Source organism: Mesocricetus auratus, unplaced genomic scaffold, assembly GCF_017639785.1.
Source record: "Mesocricetus auratus isolate SY011 unplaced genomic scaffold, BCM_Maur_2.0 Super-Scaffold_100028, whole genome shotgun sequence".
Classification (NCBI taxonomy): domain Eukaryota; kingdom Metazoa; phylum Chordata; class Mammalia; order Rodentia; family Cricetidae; genus Mesocricetus; species Mesocricetus auratus.
The window spans coordinates 6,600,379-6,620,736 of record NW_024429209.1 but is presented as its reverse complement, the minus strand read 5'-3'; the positions used below and the strand labels follow the sequence as shown (position 1 = coordinate 6,620,736).

At 44.2% G+C, this 20,358-nt stretch overlaps 1 long non-coding RNA gene across 7 annotated transcripts; it reads left to right on the top strand.

Annotated features, from left to right (window-relative positions):
* The first annotated feature begins 2,149 nt into the window (after positions 1 to 2,149).
* Positions 2,150 to 15,603, top strand: LOC121134567. Of its 7 annotated transcripts, none has more exons than XR_005871661.1 (5): positions 4,999 to 5,163; positions 5,674 to 5,872; positions 6,009 to 6,088; positions 7,474 to 7,606; positions 13,790 to 15,603. It is a non-coding gene; the product is annotated as an uncharacterized LOC121134567 (long non-coding RNA). The 7 variants fall into 7 exon arrangements; XR_005871663.1 differs by lacking the exon at positions 4,999 to 5,163 and adding an exon at positions 5,194 to 5,358 and having other exon boundaries at positions 6,009 to 6,092; XR_005871660.1 differs by lacking the exon at positions 4,999 to 5,163 and adding an exon at positions 5,197 to 5,358.
* The last annotated feature ends 4,755 nt before the right edge of the window (positions 15,604 to 20,358 follow it).

Genomic DNA, 20,358 nt, shown 5'->3' with positions numbered 1-20,358 from the left:
ACTGGCTCATGCCACTTAGTGTGGCGTCCTCAAGGTTCATCCACAGTGTAGCCTGTATCAGAATTTCCTTCTTTTTAAATCCGAGGGATAGTCCATTTTATGTGCAGACCATGCATTTGTCACTGATGGGCACTTGTGGGGCACATGCTTATTGGCACATGTAATGTTGCTTTAAACATCAATGTGCAAATATTTCCTTGAGCTCTTACTTTCATTTTTTTAATTTTATTTTTAAATTTAAATTTAAATTAGAAACAAGGTTACCTCACATGTCAATCCCAGGTCCCTCTCCCTTTCTCTCCCCCTCCTCCCACGCCCTCCCACCAACCCCTCCAATATCCCCTCATTTCCCCAGGGAGGGTGATACCCTCCATGGGGGTGTCCATAGTCTGTCATTTCATCCAGGGCAGGGCCCAGACCCTCCCCCAAGAGTCCAGGGTGAGAGTGCATCTCTCATTGTTGGATGGGAACCCATTCATTTTATTTCATTATATATATATATATGCACACACATATATGCATATATATATAATCTCACCAGTAGTGACTAATTATATTTTAATTCTTTTGAAGAATAAACATACTATTTTTTCTTAACAGTTATACCTGATTTTACATTCCCATCAACTGCCAAAGGGTCCCCAAAGCTTCATGTGCTCACCAACAGTTGTTAGTTTGCTCTTTATATCTTTGGGTGGGCTGTAGTCACCCAGCTGGGAGTGGAGTTCACTGTAATTTTTAATTTGCATTCTCCTAATGATTACTTATGTTCAACATTTTTTCCTCTCTTGTCAACAATTTGCTTATGATCATTGTAGACATGTCTACAGTTTTTAAAAAAAATCCAGAATGTTTGTTCAGTTGTAGAAATTTTCATACATGCGATTTTTAACTATTTTGTCCCACTCTGTAGGATGCCTTTTATTTTTGTTAATAACCCTTTTGTCTACTACATATGGTTTTGTATTAACATAAACTTTTAAAAAGTTATTTTAAGTAACTTATTTTAATTTCTGAGTGACTACTGTGCATTTTTGGGTTTCGTGTGTTGCTTCAAGTGATATATATCAATGTGCTCACACCTGTCACCTTAAATTTTGTGCCCTTTATTTCAGTTTTAAGTTTGATATAATCTCATTTATTTCTTTTTCCTCATTTTCATATGTTTTTTTTTTGTGTGTGTCGTATCCAAGAAGTCACTTCCAAGTACAGTATTATGAAGCTTCTTCTACTTGTTGCCTTCTGAAAGTCTCAGGTCCTATATGTGAATGTCTTGAGCCCATTTTTGTTTTGACTTTTATATATGGTGCACAGTATTGGCCCAACTTTACTTTTTTTTCCAAGTGTGTATCCAGTTTCTCAATGCCATAGTGGAAGGGTTTGTCCTTTCTTGTGTGATTTTGTTGTTTTTGCCAAAGACAAAAGAGTTGATGTGGTGGTCTTTATTTGACTCCATTGGCTTATATGTCTGTCTTTATGCCGATATTAGAAATCAGGAAATGTTAGGTACCCAAACTGTGTTTTTTAATGATTGTTTTTGACTATTTCGTGTTACTAAAGTTTCCAGAATTAAATAATAATAATAAAAGTATCATTATCATTATGTTATTGTGGGCATGCTATGAGGGAGGAGGCAAGCCCATTCTCCAGTGAGTATGTGGAAGTCAGAGGACAAATTTTAGGAGTTTGTTCTGGGATACAACTCAGGCTCTCAGGTTTTCAAGGCAAACAAACACCTCTACCTGCTGAGCTATCTCACTGGCTCTAGGATGCCTTTTCTGTGTGTGCAAAAATACCATTGGGATTTTTGGTAGGGGCTGGTTGGATCTGTCGGTGATTTTGGGAGCTACTGATATTTAATCATATTAGGTCTTGTGTTCATTTGCGTCTCCTTTAGTGTGTTTCATCAATGTTTTGTTGCCTTTGGTATTTATTATAAAGCTTCTTTCTTCTTTGGCTTCTTCCTAAACATTCTGTTCTGTTTAAGTGGAATCATTTTCATAATTACTTTTTAGATCACTCATTGTTAGCATATGGAAATGTGACTGCCTTTTGCTTGTTGATTTTGTAGGCTGCAACTTTACTGAATTTGTTTATTAGGCAATTTAAATGTTTTATTTCTGTTATCTCATCTAATCTTCATAGCCACCAAGCAAAGGAGATACCATTACTGTTCTCAAAGATGAGGAAAGTGAACCTCAGAGGGCTTGGGTAACATGTCCAAGGCCACCTGATTGGAAAGACTCCCAGTCTGGACAGAGTGTCAGCAGGCTTACCCCACATCCATTCTGGCTATGACATACATTCATCATTTTCTGATAAGGATATCTGTAAGTTTCTTATGAGGTAAGCTTTAAAGATGCTTAGCAGAAGGGAGATGCTCAATTAGGAATAGTTTTGTTGTTAAATACATATTTGAAGAAAACGTTAGTGGAGAATACACAAATAAAAGACATGCAGCATTCCTAGTAAAAGGAAAACATTAAAGGGACTTTCATATTCTAGCAGCATTCTAATTTTCAGGGTTATTATTATTATTTATGTTTGTATGTACTACCGAGGTTTGAACCTGGGGCCTCTTTCATGCTAGGGAAGTGCCCCACCCCTGAGCTATCTCTACAGCCCTTATTTATTGTTTCATTTTGTTTTGAGACAGGTTCTTGCTAAGCCACCAAGGCTGGATTAATCTGTTTTTATATTATTACAACTAAGGAAAGACAACAAGAGAACCCCTTTAAAGAGATAATCTTTGTATGGAATTAAATGAGTTGCCTATAGACATTTCCCTTGCCCTCCTAAATGGAAGAACTTTCTGTAGGGTTAGGATTTAAAAACCCAGAAGACTTCTTGGTAAGAGTAAGAAGCAGGCACCCTTGGAGATCCCAGGGATCAAAAGAGACCAACTTGGTAAGAGAATGAACTGATATTAAGAATACGAGAAAAGGGGCCCCTGCAGCAAAGGTTGCTCAGGTCTTTACCAAGGGAACTTGAACCCGAGACTTATAATCTGTTATTACCACACCTGCGAGCACTGTACCCATTGCTTTCCATAGCAAACTTTCTGTAACTCCATGGAACCTAGAAACAAATTTTCCTATCTTCACATACTCCTTAGTGGAGGATATTTCACTTGGTTCAGGAAAAAGGGATCAATAGCGACAAAGTGGGTAGCACAGATCTTGCTGAGTTCTCACAGACAGAAGCATTACCATAGGACACAGGAAGAGGAGACACACTAGCAGAGGCCTCCAGACCTGAGCTGTGTGTCTCTTCCTCGCTGAATTTTTCCTGTGGTGTCTTTAGCTTGCCTCACTTTTGACAGAGCCAGGGTGAAGCTGGGCCTCTCTTGGATGGTACTAGAGAGCAAAGAATTGTTCTTCCTGGGTTAAGCCTGGCCCCAGACTCTTGCTCTTGGTATGTTCTTTAAGGAAGGCTAGAAACCAAGAGGGAGGGAGTCTTCCTCTTTCGAGATAACCATCTCTAAGGTCCAAAGACCCAGGCAACGGGAAAGGGCCTTGACATGCCACACTCATGTTCTGTTCTTGCTTTTTTTTATAAATTTATTTAAAGAAAGACCGCTTTCCCATGCTGAGGGGAGAAGTCAGACTTTCCTGTTCCTCTTGGGCCAGGCATGAAGCAATTTTCGGCTCTTATGTTGACACTGGGTCAAAGCCTCAGACTGTCTCCCTGGGCAAGGTTCCTTAGACTTCTGAGCTCTGACCTTTCTAACTCGAGTGTGACCAATGGAACGCAGCAGCAAGAACCATGCCTGGCCTTCGTGGAGGGGGAGCAACTGAGGGATTAGAGGCAAGGGTTGAGAGGCTGGGTTCATCTGCATGGGTTTGACCACCAGCTTTTGCTTCGAGAGTAGGGAGCATTGGACAAGTTACTTAACCCTTGAGTCTTGGTTTCCACCAGGAAAGTGGAGGATAAAGGATAGAAAAGGCTAAGAAAACCTACATGGAGAGTTGAATGTAAGGCATGGGCATAGCAAAAACTCCATAGGCATGACTCCTTGAGGTTATTAAGCTCAATCTTTGTTTTGTCAGCAGTAGGGAGCACTAGGCATGTGCTCTGCCATTGAGCTACAGTCTCTGCTCTCTTTTCCCTTTTATTTTGAGACAAGGTTTCACTATGTTACTCAGGCTAGCCTTGGCTCACAGGCTAGCCTTGGCTCACTATGTAGTACAGGCAGGCTTGTGATATTCTTTGCTCAGCTTCCTGAATAGCTTGGATTAAGACCCACACCACCAGGCTCAGCTTGACTCTTTCATTCCATCAGTCACATGACTGTACAGAGAGCATGAGGCAGGACTGTGCAGCTGGAGAGGAGGGCTGCAAGTTCAAGTCTTAACTCTACCCATGACCAGGGAACAGACAGAGCTCTGAAGAATTAACATTCTTCTTGGACCTTGATTTCTTATCTTGTGCTTTCCTTGCATGGTTCTTATTGCAGGCTGGTGTGGGGAGACATATTGGTTACTACGGTGCTGCTGTAACAAAATATTTAACAGAAACACATTATGGGAGGAAAGATTTACCAGGGGCTTGTGTAGTCAGTGGGGCCACCATGGCAGAAGTGTGTTGTTTACTATGTCCTTGCTGCAACAAAAATACCCAACAAAACAGCTTGAGGATGGAAGGGTTTCCTCTGCTGATAGTTCCAGGGTACAATCCATCATGGGAGAATGTCATGGTGGCAAGAGCTAGAGGTTCCTGGCCCAATAACATCTGCAGTCATGAAGCAGAGAGTGACAAAGCAGGACCCCAGCCTGTACAGTGGCACTGCTCATATGTAAGGTGGGTCTTCCCACTTTTCTTAATCTAATCTAGGTAATCTCTCAGGCATGCCCAGAGAGCTTCTGGTGCTTCCAAATGCCACCACATTGATAATGAAGACTCGCTGTCACAGAAGGATGGCAGTCATAGTGATGGGAGAATGTACTAGTCAGCCACAGTCTAGAAGACCAAGAAGTAGCCAGGATGCTAGAACCAGGGGCCAGGCTGTGACCTTCAAAGGCTCCTCCTTGTATGCTATGTCTGCCAGCTAGGCCACATCTCAGAAAGACTCCACATCCTCAGCAGACGGTGCCACTAGATTTGGAAACAAGCATTCAAGCCACTAGCCTTCATGGTCATTTCACATTCCAGTCCTAACAGGAGGTTAGTGAAATACAACATGCATGTGTGTGTCAGCAGGATGGGGACCTGCAATAATCGGTCCCATTATTACAAAACAACTGTGCTAAGCTATTCAGTGGAAGGCCTGAACCCTCGTGGGTCTGACCACTGGAAATAGGTGAGGGTGGCCAGTCCTCTGGCCTTCTATGTGTTTGGAGAATCAAAAGGAAAATTAAGGTCAGTCTGGCCTTTGTTGCAGGGTCCCTCATTTTTTTTCACTGGCATGGTGCCAAGCTTATTTTAGGCCTCCACTACATGCCTGTCAAATCTGAGAAAGCTTTGTTAAAATCAATGCAGATTTGTGTGAGCATGCCTGGCTTTGTGGGCAGGACCCCATGCTTGGAAAAGCCCCAGGCCATCCTGAAACTTTTAATAGTGTCATTTCCAGTTTGCACCATGCCCTACAAATTATGTAAAAAGGGTCTTGTGTACAGGCAAATAAATGACAGCTGAAAGTTAAGAGGCCATAATTCCCCTCTTAAAATTCTCTAGTGTTTCTCCATCGCACTCAGAAGAACGCCCAGGTCCCTACATGTGACTCATTCTGCCACCTGATCCGCCTCAGCCTGCTCTGCTAATCTTAGGGGACTGTATCTCCCTGCCTTCTAGACCTTCAGCTATTCAGGCCTCTACATATAACAGGAGAGATACTCACTTGCTGAGTCGTGGATGACTCTGTCTGCATTCCTAAGTAAGCTCCCCGGAACACTGCCCAGCCACCCTGTCTTCTTTGCCTACTTAATGCTCTTTACAGTGTTTTCTGACAGGAGATTGTTAGCTTATTATTATTACTATTTTTAATTTATTTGTTTTCCATTCACCAATAGGACAGAATGGGTGAAGCCAAATCTCCTTCCTTGTCTTATTCCCAGAACATCATACAACCCTTGGCATACAGTAGGATACAGTAGGTACTCAATAAATATTTTTGTTGACCAAAGAACAAATGGATATTTTTAGTGCTAGGAATTTGATGTCTCAGTGACTCTTACACAGTTGGTCCCACATATCAGGGGGAGATGAGGAAGCTCATGCAATCCAGAGCCCTGCAGGTGAGCAAGGTGTCCACCATTCTTATAGTTTCTTAGCAACATAGACTACAGGGGTCCAGAGTCCAGTGTCAGGTCCTTACATTGTAATCAATTCTGTAGCTGGAGAGGTCTAGGAGATGCTGTGACTCAAGAGACACACACACACACACACACACACACACACTCAGAGAGAGAGAAAGAGAGAGAGAGAGAGAGAGGATGATGATGATGATACCTTTGGTTCTATCTTCAGAGAGATCCATAGTATTAGAAGCAATGGATTGATTAGAGGTCATGTATCTCAATGCTCTACTTTATAATAAAGCATACGAAAGTGAAAGAGATGCATTCTATATCAAAACCAAACTCAAGTTGAACCAATGAAATAAAAAGAGAAAGATGATATAGAAAGAATCAGAGATAAATATAAATACATATGTTTAAATATTTATAAAGTACTTGAGACATGAAGACATTGCTATACAAACATTCACATATCAAGAAAGAATATCACAAGCTCTTTTGCCATTTCAGGAGATGTACAAGTCCCCAGTTCTTTCATCTATTCTTCCCAGCCTCTTAGTGAGAGAGTGATGATTTATCCCCATTTTACAGATGAGAAAATTAAGGCCCAAGCTGGAGACTGGCAAAGCTGTAATGTGGCTCCAGTCTGACTGACTTGGGTTGGGCTCTTGGCTACTGTCCTGGGTGGCAGTTAGGGGCAAATATGGCCTAACATCTCTGGGCTCTTGCTAAATGCCAGACCCTGGACTTGTCTGAGTGGGAAAAGTGTGTTGATTCATATTTAGTTTTCTGGGAAGGTGCCTTACTCATGGCTCCTTCATGCTGCAAGCATCCTCTCCATTCCCCACCCCCTTTAGGCTCTGTGCTGGATGCTGCAGATAGGCAAAGTGAGGTGTTTCCTGAGTGTTAGGGCAACAGGGTGCCTGGCTGGAAGGGTTGTTGAAGGATGACACACACACTCAAGAGCTGATGAGTGTGCTGCTCTTCTCCTGGATGCTGGTCATCCCTATCTGGTTGGGTGCAGCTTTCCTGGGGATCATATGTGACTGAGATTCTAGGCATACAAGAAAAGACTGAATAATCCTAGTGTCCAGATGGCCTGCTTGGCTCCGTAAAAATGACTGTGCAGAGAATATGTGGCCTTTGGTTGTGTCTGAGAGCCAGTGGGTCACCTGAACTGCAAGGAGGCTGTGGATACTGTCTCTGGTTCCCTAAGAACCTTCTACAACTATTTCAGATCCTGCTCCACTGACACTGCCTGGCTTGACTGACCTGAAACCTCCCAGCCTGTGTCGCTCTGGCAGTTCCTTCCCACACCCTGTGGGTAGCACCCAAACAAGCCTCTTGGGATTTAAGGTGGGTCGATCCAGGTGAGTGTTTCCTCTTCAGTTCTTAGCAGATGCCCAACCCCAATGACATCCATTGACCTCACTCACCTATTCACACCTACTTTTCTTTTATGGGTAGGTACATTCATCTGGCAAATATTCGATGAATTCCTACTGCGGGATAGGCTCTGCACTGGGTTCTAAGGATATAGCTATAAATAAATCAGTTGTAGCTTCCCCAACCAATGTGGCTACACTAGAGAGGGCAGCATAAAGAAAGCAATGATGAAAAATAATTACAAGTTTAAAAAGGTGTACAGAGGGAAAGAGCCCAGTGATAGGAAATTGGAGCTGACTCATGTTGACTCATTATTACAGGGATTTTGTGAGGCTTTTGTCCAATATAGACATTATGAAAACAACTAAGTAGTATGGATTTAGCATTAAATGCATTCTATTAAAATCAAAATTAAAATGAAATGTATCATTGTTTATTTTACAACTACTTTTGCATTTGAGGTTCTGTACTATGGATATAACATCACAGTGGGTGACTATGCTTCTTTCTCTAACTCTGCACTTTGTGGCTTCATATTGTGAGCTTGGCATTGACCATGTTGGGAGCATTATTCTGTGAGAATTGACAATCACAACCCACTAGGGCTTTTATTTTCTTCTGAGAACTGGCTGTTAACATTTACCAGCTCGTAACTGTGCTATGAGAGAGGACACAATGGTTTGCTTTCAGGTAGATGAGTCATGGACAACTCTCTAGGTGCCTGTTGGGGGATATGTTTGCCAAGGCTATGGAGAGAAGGAGGTTATCATGTAACTATGACTATGGAGTTTCTGGAAGATAGAATTAACAAGAGCCAAGCCTCTGTCCAAATGGAAAGGAAATAATATGGCTGCTTGTGGATACCTGGCATCGTGAGTGAAGGGATGAGCTTAAGATGGGAAAGCAGGTAGAGGGCAGATCATGCAGTGGCATTTGGGTCTATGAAGGTATTTGCACATTACTGAGTTAAAGATGGAAGACACAGAGGATGTAGTTGGTTACTCTAGGGCTTTCCATTGATTCCTGCTACAGCAAGCAGTAGTGTCTACCTGCAGAAGGACCACACTACCTGACTTCCACATCTGTGCATTCCATGTCCTGTTCTCATTGTGCCCGTAGCTTTCTCTAGAACTGCATGGGGGCCATATTGTTCTTTATGTTGTTGACTATATTCTTAGGAGGCATTATATGAGCAAAGGGGTCAAGACCATGATGGGGAAATCCACAAAGACAGCTGACCCAAGCTAGAGCGAACTCACTGACTCTGGACTGATAGCTGAGAAACCTGTATAGGACCAAACTAGGCCCTCTGAATGTGGATGACATTTCTGGGTCCTGGCTAGTCTGTAGGGCCACTGGCAGTGGGACCAGGATTTATCATTAGTACTTGAACTGACTTTTCGGAGTCCATTCCCTATGGAGGGATACCTTGCTCAGCCTTGATACAGAGGGGAGGCGCTTGGTCCTGCCTCAACTTGATGTGCCAAATTTTGTTGACTCCCCATGGGAAGTCTTACCCTTACTAAGGAGTAGGTAGGGAGAAGTTGGGGGGAGCAGGAGGAGGGGAAGGAGGGGGAACTGTGGTTGGCAAGTACAATGAAAAAAATCTTTGAAATACAAAAATACTGCATGGGAGATAGGACACAGGGAATTAATTCCCAGGGAAACCTTCAACCATGAGGCCGTAGAAATGGCAGAAAGTTCCAGTCTCCTGTTTTGCAGATGGAAAATTCTGGGCATCCTCTGTACCCTTCCTAGAGGGAAGTCCTGGTGTGCTGAAATCTACTCTGCTTATAGTCATGGCCTTAGTAATGCCTTGGTATGGCAGCTATTCTGTCTTCCTAATCTCTCCTGCTCCTTCACTCATGCTTCCTGGGGTCAACTCTCAAATCAGCTGCTTCCCCCACAAGTCTTATCTCAGACTCTGTTCTTGTTCTTGAAGGAACTCATATTAAGACTAGGATCATGTAAGAATGAAGCAAACAAAGAGAGTGGGAGATGAGAGATGAGGGATGGGTTCAATGGGGCTGTCCCTCTGTCTCTGTCTCTCACACAGAGATTTATATGTATATATATGAGAGAGAGAGAGAGGAAGAGGGAGGAGAGAGAGAGAGAGAGAGAGAGAGAGAGAGAGAGAGAGAGAGAGAGAGAGAGAGAGAGAGAGAGAGAGAGAGAGAGAGAGAGAGAGGAGAGATGATGGCTTTGGTTCTATCTTCAGGGATTCCTTACCCTGTGTCCTGTAATCTGTATTGGCTGTGGACAGCCTAGTTTCCTCTCTGAGGCCTGTGTACCAACCAAGAGCTAAATCATGCCAAGAATATCTGTGGGGGGACCTCTCCGGAGGCCCCACTTTGTTTGTTGAGATCTTTGGTTGCCACCTTGCCTTGGTGACTTGGCTCAGGCTCCAGATGCTCATTTCCCAGACTGGGCCCTCCCCTGGCCTGTCTTGTCCTGACTGAAGTTGGACACCTAAGGCTGGTAGTCTGGTGAGTTCTCCTGAGCTCTGAGTGTCTGACATTGTGACACAGCTGCTCTCCAGCACTGGTCATGTGTCTACACAAATTTACACATTGAAGGTCTCTGCATTGGGAACTAGCTTCACCTGTCCCATCCTGGTCAAGTAGTATACTTAGCATGGTCTCTTTCTCAATTTTTCCAGTTAAGCATGGTTTATCAACACAGCCTAGTGTCAGGTAGGCTCAGCTACTGCAGTGAGAGAGATTAGGCTGAGTTTCTATACAGGGAAGCCAGCCAAGAGCACCTTGTGTGTTCATGGAGGCAGTTCCATATACCCTGGCTTAGTTCTTACCTGCTTGCTTCCCACTCTGGGTCTCTTTCCTAATTCCCTTCCACCTTGCATACCCCAGTGTGGGCTGGTTTGGGGAAACTGTTAGTGGGGCAGTGGGCTCTTTTCCTTTTGCCTGCTCTCCCTCCTTCTCCCCTGGGGGCCTGGCTCCCTTCCTCACCATCAGCCCCTCCTGAGTTTCCTTCTGAGGCTCCACAGAACATTCTGACTCATCCTCTGACTCAGGTAGAGCCTATTTGTGTTCCCACGTCCTGTTCCCAGGTGGGCTGAAGATCACAGCTGTCACCTTTGTTCATGTATGAGAGTGTGGTATATATGTGCATATGTGTATGCTTGGGCATGCATGCATATGCACATACACATACATGTGTGTGTTTAAGCGTTCTTCCCCCAGGCAGCTGGGAAGGAGATTTCTCCTGCCCCTTTTTCATCCTGTATGTCGCTCCCAGTCCCCCAGGAGCAGACATGCATTCTCAAAGGTCCTTGGTGAGTTTGGCTCTCTGGGGAAACTTCACCCCGATTTCCCTAAGATGATGGTTTTATCCAAGGTAATTCTTTAGGAAAAAAGTTCAACTTGGTGGTTCTAGTCTGCAAACCCTTACTCTGGAATCTTCACACTGTAGATCTGGAAGCAACCAAGTGGCTAAGGCCAAATCTTCATTTAATACTTTAGGTTGGACAGAGATCCAGATTTGTTTATAACCAGACTCAAAAATCACCCAGCAAAGAAGCAGCCATGTTGGATTTGGATAATTGTTTCATGTCCCCAGCCTTCTCTATTCTCTCTCTCTTTTCCCTTTCTCCAGCAGGACCCTCAGAAGCTGTGCTGTCTAGTTTGGTGACCACATGAGGATACAGAGTCCTTGACCTGTGGTTATTGAGATGTGTGTGCTCCGAGTGTGAAACACACCAGATTTTAAAAGACAGTGCAATATAAAGCAAAATTATTAGCAACTACTTGAAATTTGTTACATGTGCTGGTCAGGTTTTGTTGTTGTTTGTTTTGTTTTTTGTCAATATGACACAAACAAGAGTTACGTAGGAAGAGGAAACCTCCACTGAGGAACTGCATCCATCAGATTGGCTTATGGGTATGTCTAAGGGGACATTTTTAAAACTAATGATTAATGTGGTACTGAGGATGGTGCCAGCCCTAGGCATGTGGTCCTGGGGTATATAAGAAAGCAAGCCAGTAAACAGCTTTCCTCCATGGTTCCTGCCTATGCTCCTTCTTGGGTTCCAGCCCTGACTCCTTTCAGGGATGGGCTATGACATGGAAGTATAAGCCAAGTAAACCCCTTCTTCCCCAAATTACTTTTGGCTACTGTTTTATCACAGCATAAAAACAGTCATTATATATATATATTTATTTATTTATTTAAATGATTTATCAGTGCATTTAAGATTTAGATATATTGTATTGAACTAAATATCTTTGAAAATCAAATTCACCATTTCTTTGTATTCCTCATAGTATGGCTACTAGAAAAATTTAAATCATATAGCAGGCCCTGTGTTTTGAAAATTTTTCACTGGCAGGGACTAGGCAATGCCTACCCACTCCTAAGGACTCAAAACCAAAATTTGATTCCACCAAAGTTCCTTCTGGGGAATCAATGAGTTTATTGAGCTTACTTAACAGCATGGGGAAAGGGTTCCTGATAGGAGCATGGGTGGCTCCAAAGCAGTCCTGCATGAATGCTGGCTTTCCCACAGATGCATTGGTAGAACCCCCTTCCCTAGCCCATATATGCTAGGCCTTCCCTAGGACCCTGAGGCCACCTGCAGTTAGGGCACAATTGCATTCAAATGATTGGGGAGTTTGACTGGGTACCCAGGTGAGGGTTCAAGGACCCCCCCTCACTGTATCCCAATCAACAAGCCAAGCTGGGATGATTTTTGTAAACAGGCATAGCAGCGGGCACGAAGATGATAGCCTTTGTCTCAGAGGACAGTCTTATATGACACCCTTCTTGTTTTCTTTCCCTCTTCTCTTCCCCTCCTTTCCTTTCTCCACCCCTCCCCTCCCACTTCCCTCCCTTCTCTTCTCCTCTGCTCTCTCTTCCCTCTCATCTCCTCTTCTTCATCCCCCTTCCATCTCCCCCCTTCCTCCACTTTTTCTTTTCTCTTATAGCTCATCGAGGGGATTAAAACTAAATGCCAGGCATCCTTCTACCATGGAGATGTGTCCTTGGCTCTCACTGTTTGTTCGTACAAATAAAGTTAGTGAAACACAAACTCTCGACTGTATGATTCATATGGGTGGGTTTTCTCTGGAGTAGCAGTGTGTGCTGCAGACTCTATGATCCTCAAAGTCTAAAATTTGCATTTCCTTGTTCTTCTGCCAGACCACCAGTTACACTGAGTGAGCTTCAGGATAAAATGGGCCTTCCCCCAGAATACATGTTTAAGATTGCTTAAACCAAAGGGGTGACAATAACAATTTAAAAATTAGTTGGAGTTCTAGGCAGAGGGACCAATATATGTCAAATTGTGTGGTCAAGAAACAGCAGCCATTGCTTTGGAGGGTCCTAAACATGCCATGCTGTCCTCTTTCTTGGTGCCTGGTCTCCTTGTCTTCTTCAGGCCTGCTCCATTCTGTCACTGTGCAACAAAGCATTGACCACCTCTGATTCTTCAGTAACCTGGCCATTGTTGCTAGGAGGAAGACAGCAGAGCACAGCCTTCCTCTCTTCCGGCACCACCTTGCACAGCCCACAGGGCCCTTCAGCTGGTCCCTGCCCTGGGCTTTCCCTGCCAGCACAGTGGGCCCACTCCCGTGGCACCACCCACTCTGTTCGTCATGCCTCTCTCCACACCGTTTCTGCAAGTCAAATGTCCACCAGAAGGCTTTACTCCATGGATTTTTCTTGAGACACACACCATGGCACTTTGCCAGTCTAAGAGTTTCTTTTAAATCACTGTTACTGTAAGATAAATGACAGGAGGTAGTCAGGTTCCCACAACACATTGTCTCTTTCTTCACTGTAGTGCTAATGGTTTAAAGCCAATCCCCACCCTAAGGGGGAACCTCTCTCTCTCTCTCTCTCTCTCTCTCTCTCTCTCTCTCTCTCTCTCTCTCTCTGAGTGTGTGTGTGTGTGTGTGTATGTGTGAGTGTGTCTGTGTATGTGTGAGTGTGTCTGTCTGTCTCTCTCTGTGTGTGTCTCCCTCTCCTTTTTTTTTTCTTTTTGAGACAGGATCTTACCATGTAGTTTTGGCTGGCCTGAAAGTGGATATGTAGACCAGACTGGTCTTAAACTTAGAGATGTCTACCTGCTGCCTCCTGAGTGCTGGGATAATCTTGAATTTACTCCCCCGGCCAAAGCTTTCTACATGTGTTCTCTTTTAATTTTTTCACAGGAGCTTCACACCCATTTGTCAGATGAGGAAGCTGAGACTCAGAGGTGTGCTGTGGAAATGATAAGTGGTCCAGAACTTCACACTTGAGGCTGTGGCTGGGATGCTATAATCCAAAGTCTTCATGGAGCTCTTCCTGAGGAGATACATCCTGTCCTCTAATGTTGGGTCTTCTGGATTCCAGGTCCTAGTGTTCTCTTGCCTAGTCTTATTGAGGCCTCAGTGTATCCATACTGAAGTGAGTCAAGACCACTCCAGAGGCCTCTGTGTGGCTTCTCCTCAAGTCCTCATGCCTGAGGACTCAAGGCACCAAGTCCTGTATAAGTCAGTGGTTCTCAACCTGTGGGTTGAAACCCCTTGGGGGGCCAAACAGTCATAGGAATTGCATCAGAAATTTATATTGCATAGTATTAAAAGATTATATAAAAGTGGTAAAATTATAGTAATGAAGTAGTCACAAAATTATTTTCTGGTTGGGGGCTACTACAACATGGGGAAATGTATTAAAGGGTCACAGCATTAGGAAGGTTGAGGACCACTGACTGGTATAAGTGAACTCTGCTTATATTTAGGTCTCATCATAATTTTTTTGGAAGTCCTCCATAATTACCCAGGTTGGGATAGATCCCTGGCCATATAGAGATGGCTCAATGGTTGAGAGAATGTGCTGTTCTTACACAGGATCTCAGTTAAGTCTCTAGTTCCCATGTGAGGTGCTCACTTGAGTCACCTGGAACTTCAGGGGGATTCTGATATCTCTGGCCTTTTTAAGCACCAACATCCACATGTATACACCCCCTCTCCCCACATATATGCATAAACACATACAATAAGATAAAAAACCATCACTTGGGAGGCATAGGCAGGCAGGGCTCTGTATGAGATCCAGGACAGTCAGGTCTACATAGCGAGTTTCAGGCTAGCCAGGAATACATAGTATGATTCTGTCTCAAAAACCAACAAAAATAAAGGGCCATGAGATATTGATAATCATAGGCCTTTATGGTCTGACCTAGGTGCAAAACGCAAGACAGAAAGCATCATCCTAGGACTGAGGAGATGGCGCAGCAGGTAGGAGCACCTGCTGTGCAAGCATGAAGACCTGAGTTCAAATCCCCAGAACTCATGTAAAAAACTGAATGTAGTCACACCTATAACCCCAGTGCTGTGGATGATGGGGGTGGAGGAGTGAGGATGGTGGCAGAGTCAAGAGGATTTCTAGGGATGTGCTGAATACTAGTGTAACTCCAGATTTAGTGAGAGACCACGCGTGAAGTAGACAGGATGGTGGAGTGGTAGAGAGGGTCATCTGACACACACACACACACACACACACACACACACACACACACACACACTGTGGGAATCCACAGAATTGACTCCATTCATTTTGACTTACAGTGAGAGGGTTTTTACCTGCCAATGCTCCTTCAAGGTCAAACTGCATAATGTTTGGCCTAAGATGTGGCTGTTGTGTATCCTACCTTGACAACAGGAAGTCTGGTCTAAGATGTGGATGCAACAGATGCTTGGCATAGGATGTGGTTGCTGCATGTCCTACCTAAACAATAGAATAGTTAACTCCGGATATAATTACTTGGTGTGGCTGTTACATGTCCTGCCTCAACAACAAAATACTTAACTCAGGAGAGAGTTACTTGCTGTTTTGGGTATTGAAATGGCAATTACGCTTGCTTGTTCTTTGTATCTTGGTAAGGAAGTATTTTTCCTTCTCCCCTTCTTTTGATGGGGGTGAAAAAGACTGTTAACAATAAACATGGGTGGTTTAGTATTCACTGGATGCCCTCCCAACTCTATCCTGTGTTTTTGTCTTTTCTTTGAGTGTCTTTACCGGCCATTTCTTAATCCACACTCCCCCTCTGAGGTATGATTTCGGGCTACAACAGAACTGTTTTGTCATCCCCACAAATACACACACACACACACACACACACACACACACACACACACACATACACACACACACTCCCTACCCTGCCTCTGTCCTGTGGGGCCTGTAGCTGATGACAGCTAAGAGACAGATCCTTTGTCTGTCTGAGTACAAGCAGACAGGCTTGTGGTCTGGACAGGGAGTGGCATAGACTCCCCACCCTGACCCCACCCCAGGGAGTGAGGGAAGTGGGCCAATCAGTCATATGCGGGACAGCTCTTTGGAGTCTGATCACTAATCAGAGCCCAAGGGCTCCCCCAGGCTCTTTCTGCTGCTACCTCTATGGGTGGAGCTTGAGAATTTCAGTTTCTATCTGCTTCGAGGAAGGCAGTGGCAGGTGAGGCCTGCAGCGATTAGATGTTTTATGTCTGCCCTGCCCCTCCTCTATGCATCTTAGGGCTTGGTTGTTGGGTGGGAGGGTCCATTTGCTGTAAGACCCCTGGGAATCAGCCCCAAGAGCATGCCTGGGTACATGGTGAGCAACTCCTTCTGTTTTGCCTGGGCCTGTCTGGTTTTAAAAACTGAAAGTCCCACTTCCCAGAAACTCCCTCAAACAGTCCCAGGCAAGCCGGGATGGCTGGTCCCTTTACCTGCCTTGCACCTGAGTGATTAGTTTCAGTACTGAATGCAGCTTCTTTGGCTGCTGGCCACCCTCATCAGCATTTCAGCATGAGGCTGCTGCTCCCCACCCCTCCTCCTCCCTGGCATGTGTATGTGTGATATGCATACATGTTCCTGTATGTGTGTGTGTGTCCGCGTGCACGCACGCACACATGCATTTGGAGGTTGCTATCAGATGTCTTCTTTAATTTCTCTCCACTTTGTGAGGCGGAGTCACTTGCTGAACCAGGAGATCACGGCCTTGGTTAGTCTAACTATCCAGCTTGCCTTGGAGGATTCCTTGGCTCTACCTCGTGAGGGCTAGGAGAGCAGGCTGACCACCACCATACCTCTCTGGCTTTTATGTGGACGCTGGGGACCAGATCTGTGCTTCAGGTTTGCACAGCAAATCCTTGCTTTATCTACCATGCCATTTCTCTGGCCCCTGCAGCTTCTTTTGATGGTCTGGGCTTGTAATAGGCAGCAGCCATCTCAGGTTGTTGAGTTTGGTTTGACCATAGGGGACTTGTAGTTACTTCTTTAAGGCCCAGTGTTAAATGATGGAGGTTCTGTGAAGACCTGTGAGGTGGGAGTATGAGGGTCTGATCTGCTTCCACTGTGATGTTGCTGTGTTGAGTTGATCTGGACCTGGAGATGTGTCCATATACAGCGTCATATATATATGAGTATGAGCTGGACCAGAGGGTGTAAGTGGAAACAGAATGTAAGGCATGTTTGTCATATAAGATTCTTCATAGTTAGATTAACAGAGAAATGGGTACAGTTAATCTTAATAATATATTTAGAGGCCAGGGAGATGGCTCAGGTGGTAAAATGCTGGCCATATAAGTGTGAGCTTGAGTTTAGATCCCCAGCAACCACATAAAAAGCTGGGCACCTGTTGGAGAGATGGCTCAGCTACTTGCTGCACAAGCCTGAGGACCTGAGTTTGGATCTCCTATAACCATTGTAAAAGCTGGATGCAGTATCATAAGCACCACTTCATGATGGGATGCTCGAAGGCCAGCTGACAAACACTTGCAGGAGCAAAGACACACACACACACACACACACACACACACACAAACACAGAGATGTACACACAAGATACAGACACACATAAGTATCCAAATATACTCACACACATAGATACACAGATACATACAGACACACACACAAGATATACACAGACACACATAAATATACAAATATATGCACCAATGCACGCACTCATGTACACACACACACACACACATACACACACACACAGCAGGTACAGTTGTGTGTCCCTATAATCTCAATGACAGGGAGGTAGACAGAAGCTCTCTGTGATTCACTGGTCAGCTAATCAGGGGGCCAAGTAGTTGCATTTCAGGTTCAAAGGCTAGTGGTGCTGCATCAGACAGCAAAGGAGACAATACTGCACCTAGACTGGTATATACATCTCAGCTGGTCTGTTCCAATGGGATGTCTGGAGTTCTTGCAGGTGAAGATGCACCTGTGGATTGCCATGCCTGCTGTGGCCAGGTATGATGCCAGAGCCGTATGAAAATGATGTGTCATTTGAGGAAAAGGTGGTCATGTCACATTCTGCTGTGCAGCCCTGATCCTAGGAGGACAGAAAGCCCACAGACATGTGTGGGCTCTTATACTAAGTGACAGAAGAGTTGTGGTTGTAGTCTTTGCTGGCTGCAATCTCAGTAGAGCAGTCCTCAAACAGACCCTGAAAAGACTTTTTTGGAGCTTGTATGACCTTTGACACCCCTCTTTCCATCCTGGAGGAGCAGTTTGGGGACTATATTCTGGATCTGATTTAATCAGAAAATCTGGCCAGTCCCAACTCTTATTTTGTATTAAGTTTTTAGGTCAGTATACAAGGTAATGGATTTCATTATGACACTTCAATGCATGCCTGCCATTCCATTTTCACCTGTTCTTCTTCCCACTACTGTCCCTGGTGCTCCTTACCCACTCTGGCTGGTTTTCTCCCTCCCTTCCTTTGGGTAATCCCTCTACCCCACCCGGCTTTTGTAATACGTGTCCAGCACTTCTTAAGGGTTGACTTTGTTCTGGGTGTGGTTGTACACGCCTATAATCCCTTCACTAGGGAGGTGGTGCTGGGAGGGTCAATGAGTTTGAAGCCAGTTTAGGCTAAGTAGTGAGAGTCTGTTCCAAGAAGCAACACATTTTCATTTGGTTGAGACAGGGTTTTATGTAGCTTCAAACCCCTACATAGCTGAGGATGGCCTTGAACTCCTGATCCCCTTGCTTCCGCCTCTGGAGTCCTGAGAGTACAGGTATGTGGCACCAAACCTTGTTTGTGCAGTGCTTCATATAAGTAACTTCATAAACAAGAACAACAGTTCTGGTGGTGCTCTGTGGCCCAACCTATAATCCCAGCACTCAAAGGAGGCTAAGGCAAGATGATCATGAGTTGAAGTTGAAGTCTGGGATATATCTTGAAACCTCGGCACAGAACACAATAGAACAAAATAAAACAGGCCAGATAACTCAATGGTAGTGTACTCTCTTAGCATGCTAAGTATTGTAAGGTTTGGGAATTATCTTCCAGGATTGTGGTGGTGAGGGAGGGAGGGGAGAATCATAAACCTGAGTCCCAACATGTGTTTCAGAATGTCTACCAAAACAATGATGAAAAAGATGCCATTCACTATTACAAGGACTTACAGCCTCTGGAACTAGCGGTGGTATATAGGAGCTACAGTGTCTTTGAAAAATGCTGGGAAGTTCCTTAACGAGTCAAATATGCAGCTAGCCTATGGTTTAGTGTTTCTGTTTCTTGGTATTCGTCTGAGCGAAATAAAAACACACATCTACAAGAAAATCTTGTACAAAAATATTCATACCAGTTTTAATCACAATAGCCTAAAACTGGAAACAGCTAAAACATTCATTAACAAGAGAATGGGTAAGAGTCTATGGTCTATTTATACAGTGGGATACATCATTGCAATAAAAATAAACAGGTTAGCGATACACACAATGTGAGCAAAACTGAAAGAAAATCATTCTGGGCCAAAGAAATCAGATGCAAAAGTTTTCACTGGTTTGATTCCAGCCACACCAAGCCCCAGGACAGGTAAAAGTGAGGAGCCAGGCCAGGGGCTGCTTCCTGGTGTGTGTGTGTGTGTGTGGGGGTGTGGTTGCTGGGCAATGGTGCAAGAGAATGTTCTGGGTGATAGGAAAGTTCTACCTTCCTGCCAAAGATTTGTCTCCTTAAAACCTGTGTATTTTCATGGTATATAAATTATCTGAAAAATGGAGAGAAACCAGACAAAGGAACAAATTGTTCTCAAGACACTGAACGATCAGGCGAAGACTCATTCACTTTTGGTGGTGGCAAGGCCCGGACAATCAGCCAGCCTTATTTTCTTAAGCAAAGGTGGCACTTGTAAACTCATGTATGAGATGAGGTAGACCGAGGGAGACCCAAGGGTGGGGACAGGAGCTTATTCATCTTGGTGTTCCTGAATCCCAGGGTGGGGATGCAAGGGAATTATTCATTCTATAAACAAATGATGACTGAATTGCCTATGGGTGGTCTTGAACCATGTTCACAGCTCCTAAAGAGAAAGCAGATGATTGTATTTTCATAGCAATGAAAAGAATACTAAGGAGCCCTTCTCCTTCCCTTCTCCTATTTCCTTACTTTCTTTTTAAATTTGTTTTCTTCCTTTCTCTTTTTCTCCATTTCTCTCCCTCCCTTCCTCCCTCCCTCTCCCCGTCCCTCCCTCCCTCCCTTCCTCCTTCCCTCACTCCCTCCCTCTCTCCCTGAATCTCCTTCCCTGCCTCACAGGAATAGCTGGCAGATGGGGTCTTCTGATTACCCAGTCCTTAGGTCTATGGACCTATGAGTTTATGGAAATCTATAACCAAGATCAGATCTGAAGAAGTAAAGAAAATTATAAAGTGTAAGAAAGAACTTAAGTCAAATGTGTATAGAATGCTATATTTTTTCAAGTTCAATTCAACCATCATTACATAGGAGTCATGTACTGTG